The sequence below is a fragment of the Rhinolophus sinicus genome, linkage group LG16, assembly GCF_036562045.2.
Source record: "Rhinolophus sinicus isolate RSC01 linkage group LG16, ASM3656204v1, whole genome shotgun sequence".
Classification (NCBI taxonomy): domain Eukaryota; kingdom Metazoa; phylum Chordata; class Mammalia; order Chiroptera; family Rhinolophidae; genus Rhinolophus; species Rhinolophus sinicus.
In genome coordinates, this window is record NC_133765.1 from 30,670,225 (window position 1) to 30,679,483 (window position 9,259).

Genomic DNA, 9,259 nt, shown 5'->3' on the forward strand with positions numbered 1-9,259 from the left:
CTGCAGTGCTTATGTCCCGGCTGTAGAGAAATCTATAGGCGGGCGTGTTCTGATTTTGGGTGTGTATCTCATGCGCTTTTCATACGAGAACATTTTAATTTCTTCAGGCATCTGTCGTACAGTGTGGAAGGCCGGCGTCCCACTCCCCGGCCCTCTCTCGCTAGTGTCTCGAAGGACCCGTCGGAGGCGAAGATCGCAGGCTTGGGGCCTTTGTTCCCAGGTAGATGAAGCTAGAGGTAGGCTGGGGACAAAACCCCATTTAAAAATGCCTGCGGCCCGGCATTGGAACAGATCCCAAGTTGTCTTCTGGATCGGTGTCGCGAGGGCGCAGGAATTACAACAGCCCGGGCGCGAGCCAGGAAGAGCAGGGCGCCCACGCTAACTCTAGAGTTTCCCTCTCCCGAGGTCGGAGACCAAGACTCGGGCTGTGGGTCTCTTGGGCTTTCTCCTCCGGCCTCGGATCTTCCCCCGCGCCCATCGCATTTGCTGTGTTCCATTTGCTCAGGCGCGAAGGCCGGGGCTGCAGGTGGGGACTCTTCCGGCACAAGGACAGTTCACTCTTTCCTGGTTCCACCCTGTCGAGCTTCCAGGAACCTAAGCAAATTTAGGTGTGTTTTTTTCCTGCCCTCTCACTCTCAGGGCTTTGGCCCCAGCTGGGAGCCCAGGGCTCGGTTCGTGGGGAGACAGTCTACTGAGAAGTGGGTGAGGGGTGCGGAGGGCGTAGCCCCGCGTAGGAAAAGGATGCCTAGTTATGCTACAGCGCGGCCCGGGTTCCCCTGCCTGCGCAACTGTAGGCCCCGCGCACCTAAGTCGAGGCCCAGGTCTGACTGCAGGCTGGGCAGGGGTGAAACAACACATTGCTGGGGTCGAGAGTAGGGGACCCTTTTTTTCCTGCGCCCATGACGTATGGCACCTTCTGTCCCGCGGCTGGGACGAAGTCAGGCGGCCTTGCGTCTTGGATCTCGCAGCTTGGGTGCGGTCCCTGGACTTGGTGGGGGGGGGGACTTAGCGAGGGGGCATTGGTACCGTCCGAGCCTTCCGGTTCCCCCCACCCCCAGTCCAACAATCCTGGGCAGCCAGTTTATTTGAGCTTTTGAAATGCGATCCCCGTGCCACTTCGGTTTCCAGCTAATGACCCGAGCTCTGGTTTCGGGTTGGGGGATTGCCCCGGGAGGAGAGGGTGGCTTCCCCAGGCCCGCTCCAGCCAACACTCGCCTAGGCGCTCCTCCCGCCGGCGCGGCCGGCCCAGGAGGGTGCGCTCCTGGCCCTCCAAGGTCCCCAAAGCGTCAAGTACACCCCAGGCACGGAAGTAACACTTGTGCGTGAATTTCCTTCCTGCCATTTTTGCGCGTTGCGGTCCACCCCAGTCCCCAGCGCGGGCGTCTTTGACGTAACTTTTTTTTCCTTCTTATGCCGGGACCTGGCGCCCTTCACTTTTGCAGTAGCCTCAGCCGAGCGCCAGCTGTCTCCGATCGTGACTTTAGTCCCCTCCCCCGCAATCCTCCGAAACTAGCCATAGAGCCGAGGTGTGAGCCTATGCCGATAGTGTGTCTGCTCAATAGTGTACCCCCAGCCCATCAACACCCGGCCTTCCCGCTGGCGTCCACTCTCTCCCGCAGGCCAGCACCGGTTAGCTAATTGGGCATTCGATAGGGCAGGGGTTCTTAACAGGAGCCGCAGCTCAGGGCTTCAGTGAATCCACAGAAATCATACACAAAAGTTTGTTACTATGCTTATATGCATTTTTTTTTTGGGGGGGGAACCTACAGTTATCCTCAGATTCTCAGCGATGTGTGAGCCCAACCAAATTAAGACCTATTCACGGCTCTGGGGACAAAAAGAAATGGGAGCAGGGTTTAGGGTGGTCCCTGGAGACTCTAGTCTTGGCCAGGTAGAATTTAGCTTTAGGGACTAGCTCTTCTCTCTCTCTCTCTCTCTCTCTCTCTCTCTCTCTCTCTCTCTCTCACCTTCTGGAAGGACACTATTTTCTTACTTATTTGGAATCTAAGCTTCCAGACAGTGAAGGCCTCAGGCATGGTCTAATTAGTTGACTAATTAATGTATTAACTTATTAACCAAATGATTATGAACAGTCATTATCACCCCCCAATGAATTCTGGGTTAATTTCCTGTTGCTGGGTCACCCCTTCTCAACCATCACAGGTAATAAAAGGAAACCACTTTTCATAAAACAATTACTTTTTACTACATTTCTCCCAAGATCTCAGGCAAAGGGAGCTGCAGGGGAGTCCCCTTTGTGGAGAGACTCTTGGGGTCCAGATTGGAGGTTCCCCAGTCTCTGCACCCCCTCTACAGTGACATGGTGATACGGGCAGGTTTCATCTTTCTTCACATCTTTGGAAGGACTTAGATTTTTTCATCAAAGCCACACACCGGGTGGAATTGGGGGTCTACATTTTGGAAGACAGATGTGTTTGTGTTGGAGGGGGATAGTTTGGGGTCTGAGGGTCCCCTGGCCTTTCTCATCAAGGTAAAAAGTAACACGGGGAAGGCTGGGACCTCTTTCAACACAGATAATTCCCTTTATCTTTACAGCCCAGCAGAGCCTAGAACAAAATAGGCACCTACCCAAAGTGTGTGTGGACCACGCGACTAAACATCCGGGGACCCTACTACCATGGAAGGCAAAGGGTAGAGTGGATGCATTGTAAAATATTGCTTGCATTTCCCTCCATCAGGTTTCCCTCTTTTGTTTCTTTCACTTTTTATTCGGGCAAACACACACACGACACATGACAATTCACAAGCACATAGAGAAACAACCCAGAATGTTCCAGGGGAGAGAGACTGGTTCTCCTGTCCTCCTCCCTGAGACAATAGGGTGCCAGAGAAGCCCCTCACCACCCAAGTCCTGCCTCCATAAATCCCTCTTGTCGGACTTGGCTACTTAGGGATGCATTTCGTTGGCACCAAGGCAAGATTGATTTCAAACAAGATGTAAGCTGAGGCTAGCTAGTTCCCATCACAGTCCGTCCCCCCCCCCTCAAAACAACGAATTCCCCACCAACCTCTCCTCCTCAAACTTTCCTCCAAGGCTTGCTCGAAGGCACATCACAACAAAAGTGTGGGTGGCGAGGCCAGTGTTTGGTGACAGCCTGTGTCTGCTTCACGGAGCTGAGGACACTGCTTTTTTCTCTATTTGTTGATAAACAGACCATTTCTGAGCTGGTTTTATTTGACATAAAGTCGTTATTTCTTTGTTTTTATTTTTATTTTTTATTGCCATATAGTTTACATACAATATAGTAGACAGAGCTTAAGTGTTCATTTAGTTGGTTTTGACAGTTTCCACCCTTGTAACCTCCAGCCCAAACAAGCTATTCATTCCAGAGAGTTCCCTTATACGCCTTTTCATCAGTCCCCCAAGACAGCGACTTCCTGATTTCTATCACCATAGATTCATTTTGCCTGTTCTTCGTTGTATATTTTTATACACAATATACAAATCCATTGACACCCTCCTTGCCCCACCTCCACAGGTAGACAGGAAAGGCGCTATTTCTTGGTACATTATGGTCTTTGAATTGGAACAGAGACCTGAAATGAGAGAGCTCATACAGGAAGGGGAAACTACAGTCGACCAACACTAACCCTTGGTTCCTCCTGGGCGGGGGAAGGGTGGGGAGAATTCAAGCTACCTACTTGTTTTGCAGAACTCAGGGAAGAGAGGATACATCAATACAAGCTAACTCCAACCCGGCTTCCGCGCCTGTGCTTGGCCGTTCCTTTGCCGCCATCTGCTGGTTCTATAGGGAAGTGCATGGGGGCTTTTCCAAGACAGGGAAGCTGAGAGTGAGTCACTGATTCATCCAGCCAGCCATTATTCATTCAGCAAATCATCATCTGAGACACGTCTCTGTTCTCACGAGATTTACATTCCAGTGAAGGACGTTTCATGGTCATCCCCGAAAAGTAAGGTACAGAGGGAGCAAGGTGTAAGAGGAAAGAGCCATGTCCAACCTGCCGCCTATTTTCACGTGGTCTGTAAGTTAGCAAAGGATTTTACGTTTTTAAATGGTTGGGAAAAAAATCAAAAGAGGAATACTTAATGACATGTGAAAATGACTTGATATTCACATTTTAGTGTTCATAAATAGTTTTATTCAAATCCAGGCACACCGATTCATTTGCCTCTTAGCTAAGGCTGCATTCTCTCTACAATGCCAGAGTGAGTTTTGGCAGATACCAAATGACCTGCAGAATCAGAAATGTTTATTATCCGGCCTTTTGCAGGAAAAGTTTGCTGACCCCACTTCTAAAGGAAGGGGTGGCTACTACACCTATTATTTAAAATGGAAAACTGCTACAAATCCCAAGAAAGTCTGAAACAGTTTCTGTTTCACTGAGAGGGAACAAAAGAAATACAGACTAGGGGATGGTCTCCAGTTGGGTTAAATGAGACTAATAATAATTTAAAAAGTTGCTTTGAAATAGAAATGAAGACATCCAGCACTTAGTAGGTCCTCAATAAAATAGCCAGTTCATTCACAGAAAGTTGCCTCCTCAGGGCAGGAACACAGGATCTTGCAGAAAAGGCTCTGATTACTAGATGTAGGCAGTTTCAGTTTAAAATGACTCCACCAAAGATTATAAAGAACAGTGTGGGAGTCAAAGGGGAGTGAATGGTGGTGGCCTGTGCAGACTCAAGGTGAAATCAGCTTTGTTTTAGATTCCACTCTCAATGAAGCAAGAGCCTAAAGCTGCAGGATAAAAGCTGAGGCTTGTCATGAATGACTTTTTTTTGTGATTTGCTTTTCTTTAGGCTGAATGGAGGAGACATAGGTCATGTTTGTTTCTAATGCTTGTAGCAATTCAAAACACAAAAGAGGCTACAACAATGTTCTCTCTCTCTCTCTTCCTCTCTCTCTCTTTCTCTCTCTCTCTCTACCCCTATCTCTCTCTTCCTCCCTTCCTTCCTATTCCAGATCACTGCCTTCACTCTGAGGGTCAGGGGAGGAAACTGAGGCTTGGACAATGTAAGTGATTTGCCCAAGGCAGGTCTTACTCTCAAAGCTCAGGCCTCCCCCTCTGTGTCCTTTTTATAACAAAGCCTTGCCTCCCTTTCAGCGTGGGCCTAAATGAGAGTCGCCTTGTTTATCATTTTGAAGCCCCAGGATTTACAGAACCCCAATCTGAGCTGAAAATGGAGGCAATTACCCAGATAATTTAGGTAAACGTCGGGGTTGTGTTGTGAGTGTTTTAACATCCATGTCTGAATTATTGGGAGTAATTGTTTCCACTCCCACTTCTCATTGTGCTGGTGAAGAGGCAATTCTCCCCTGACAGCCCCTGTTTGTTTTGTCCGGGTGGAACAAGGTCGGTAGCTAAGGAGAGAGGGCGAGAACAAAACCCCAGGGAGAGAGGCAGCGGGGCAAACTCTAGAGGACCAAGCCAATTTGTGTTTAAGGTCAATAACCTTTGTGTTTCCATCAAAACCCCATCCAGGAGGCACACTCAACCCTTAGCAATTCTACTTCCAACATGTGAAACATCAAAGTAGCAATGGCTGTGTGTGTGTGTGTGTGTGTGTGTGTGTGCATTAAAAAAAGATAATTAAGCAAATAAAGGAGAATTTTTAAAAACTGAAAACAAGTCTCCTATAAGTTCTTAGAAAAAGAGAGTGAATTTTGGAGTCAGTTCCTCCCCCCGCCCCTCTCCCCCACACAGCTTCTCCCCCACAATTTGCTTCTGAGCTTTGTGACACTGGAAAGAATTCAAGCTGCCTAAGCTTTCACTCCTCTTCTCTTAAAACGGGGCCGATAATGAACCTTGCTTTATAGAGTTGTTGTGGGGAGACAATGTATATCCCGCATAGAGCTGGGGGACTGGCACACGTGAGGGATGCACGCCTGCTCTTATTATCATCCATGGGGTCTGAGGTCCCCTCTGCTAAAATGAACGTGATCGCATGCATTTCCAGAAAACAAGGCAACTAGCCCCGGACCTCCCAGCCAGTTTCTTTCCTGGTCGGCACACCCCGGCGAAACAGGAAGGCTGGTGCCCCACTGACACTCGAACAATGGGAAATCCATGCATTAAAGTTTTATAGACTGCAGTAGCCTAGTTCAAAAGAAACAGGCTCTGGAGAAAAGCAAACTGGTGTCCAATGACATGGAGTAGAACCAGGAGCCCGGAGTACATAAGCTTCTTGCCTCTGTTCTTATTTATTTATTGCCCGCTGCTCTCACCAGTCGGGGCAGCAGGGGGTGACAGGCTTCATCATGGTTGGAGATAAGGAAATGGAGGCCCAGGAGTGTCAAGACGTGAAGCTATGTCAGGGTGGCAGAACGCAGCGTTCAGTAAAAACAAGGCCAACTCAGCAAGCAGAACAGATTATAAGAGTGTGGGGTGTAAATCAAAACACGTACAGCGATGATAAAAACCAAACAGGTGTACTGAGCCCCAACTACACATTGGAGTTATCTGGGGAGCATTTAAAGGCTGGCAACACTTGGGCTCCAAACCAGACTGGTGGAACCAGAGTTTGGGAGATGGGCTCACAATCTAATTAGTAAGTCATGATGAGGAGTGAAACAGAGAACACAAATATTTTCTACTTTTTGTGTCAACAGGAGCTTTGAAAAGAACTGGAAAGAAGACATTGAACCCCGAGCCCTAAAATTTGGGTGATTCGGTTCCTTCTCCACGGGTCTAGTTTCTTTGGGTCCCTGATGCCCTGAAATTCTATGCAGAGTTTGCCAATGACATGTAGCTGTGGTTTTTTCTAGGGAGATGGCCCAGGGTTTTCATCAAGTTCTCAAAGTAAGTGGAGCTGCTCCTCTGAGGTCACTGCTCCAAGATTAGGTCAGACTAAATACTCACATATTCCAGGAAAGAGATTGTGGCGGGCTCAAACGAAATCTCATGTCACTAAATCCACTACTGTCATGTCCAACACCGGGCCAACACCGCTCAAGGTCATGGCCTTCTCTTCTTTGATTCTCCTGGCTTCCACTGACCCTCGTGACCACGCCTCTTGGAAGCCTTTTTCTTTCCTCAATTCCCACGATCCCATGGCCCTCTGGTCCTCCTCCTACGTCTCTGGCCATCTTCCTTTCCACTCAATGCACTTGCAGGTTCTTCCTCTTTGCCCAACGCTGGTAGGATGCAGCCTCTTGATTTCTATCCTTGGTCTTCCTCTCTTTTCAGTAAACATGTTTTCCTTGTTCCCAGGGCTCCCTAATTTCCAACATGTTGGCAACTTCAAACTTGGTCCCTCTCTGGGCAAATCATTCTGGTGAGCTCCAGGCCCATGGACCTCCTTGGAGTCTCACCTAGACATTTCAATCACACCTTGAAGGCAGGATTTTCAACCTGATCCCATTATTCTTGTTCCCTCCTGCCCAAAACGGAGCACTTTCACTTCTGCATTTCCTGTATCATTGGCTGGTGTCCATCCATCCATCCATCCATCCATCCATCCATCCATCCATCCATCCAACAACTATCTACTAAACCCCTCCTCTGTGTCAGGCATTGTGCTAGGTGTTAGGAATACAGAGATGCCCAAACAGACACATCTCTGCTCTCACGGAATTTATAGTTGATAGGAGAAGACGGTCCTTAAGTAAGAAAACACACAAATGAATATAAACTTACATATTGTGAGAACGTCTCTGAAAGAAGACAATGAAATTCTAGGTACAAGAGTGGCTTGGACTGATTCACAATCCCACTGGAGACAAATGTATCCATCAACAATCCAAGAATAATGTGGACACGTTAGGATGATGGGGGAATGTGTCCCCAGGAAGTGTCGTTAGGGCAGGGACATAAATGACACATTGAGGTTAACCAGCTGATGCGTAGGCATATATTCAAGGGGTGAACTGTCAGGTGGTCAGCAGATTCCCAGGAACAACTGATCAGCAATCTATCCCCTCAATGCATCCCGGAGGAATACAAATCTAATAAAGGAATCTGAGAAATCAGGTGTCTGCCCAGCCCAAAGTGAAGAGGGAGAGGTGGGCTGCAGCCAAATGGATGACATTAACATAGCTACAGAAAGATAGGTTTAAGTTCATTAATTTATTTAAGACGTATTTATTGAACACCTACTATATGCCTTGCTCTGTTACTGATGGGTACGGGATGACCGGATTCTACACACACAGAGCTCATTGCCTTTTTATTTCTAGCTTAAGAGAAAGAATATTTAATGCCTGGGAGTTCCTAACCCTTTTTGGGCCATAAACCCATCGGATAGATTGTGAAGCTGAAGGACCCCTTCTCAGATGAATGTTTTTAAATGAATAATGTAAAATACATAGGATTTCAAAGGAAACCGGTTATACTGAAATGCACTTCCTAAGAACTCCTTTACTTGGACTGAGGGGGCATCTCCAAGGTGAAGGTGATAACTCAGGCTGTCACACCCGTGAGCTGTGGTACTTTTCAACTCATGCACCTGATGCCACTCCCTGAGTGTGTGGGTAATGGACAACTTCATTCATTCAACTTGCTAAATGGCTTTCACCCCCGCCCCCCAACTCCTCATTGAATTTTTCTAAAGCAAAGGATGCCTTGGTCAGGAGAGTTGAAAAACTAATTCCCTTGGCAGCTGTAGGGTTCCCCCTGGATCCTTAAATTGGAGTTTTGATGGACACATCTGACTTCCGTGGGCTTGTGGATTAGTCCATTCCACAGAGATATGTTGCCCATTAAAAATGCTAGTTCCAGGGCCCCACCCATGGCGGCTCCTGATTCAGGATTTCTTTGTAAGGATCCCCAGGGTCTGAATTTTTTTTTTTTTTTGGTTTCTTTTTTTTTTTTTAATTAAATTTATTGAGGTGACAATTGTTAGTAAAATTACATAGATTTCAGGTGTACAATTCTGTATTATTAAATTAGGGATTCTCTCATTTAAATTGTCATTTCAAATGACTAGTGATTAAATTGGTCATTCTGTACGTCAGAGGCCTGCAGACCTTTTCTGAAAAGGTCCAGGTAGTAAATATTTTAGGCTCTGTGGATCACACAGGCTGCAATACAACTCCCCCACAGTGCTATTGCATCATAGGCAGTATGTAAACAGGTAGGCATGACTATGTTCCGACAAGATTTTGTTTATAGACACTAAAATTTAAATTTTATGTAATTTTTACATGTCATGAAATTTTATTCTGCTTTTGATTTTTTCCAACCATCAAAAAAAATAAAAATAAAAATGTGAGGACCATTTTCAGCTCACAGGCCATTAGAAAATAGGCAGTGAGCTGCATTGGACCATGGGCTCTAG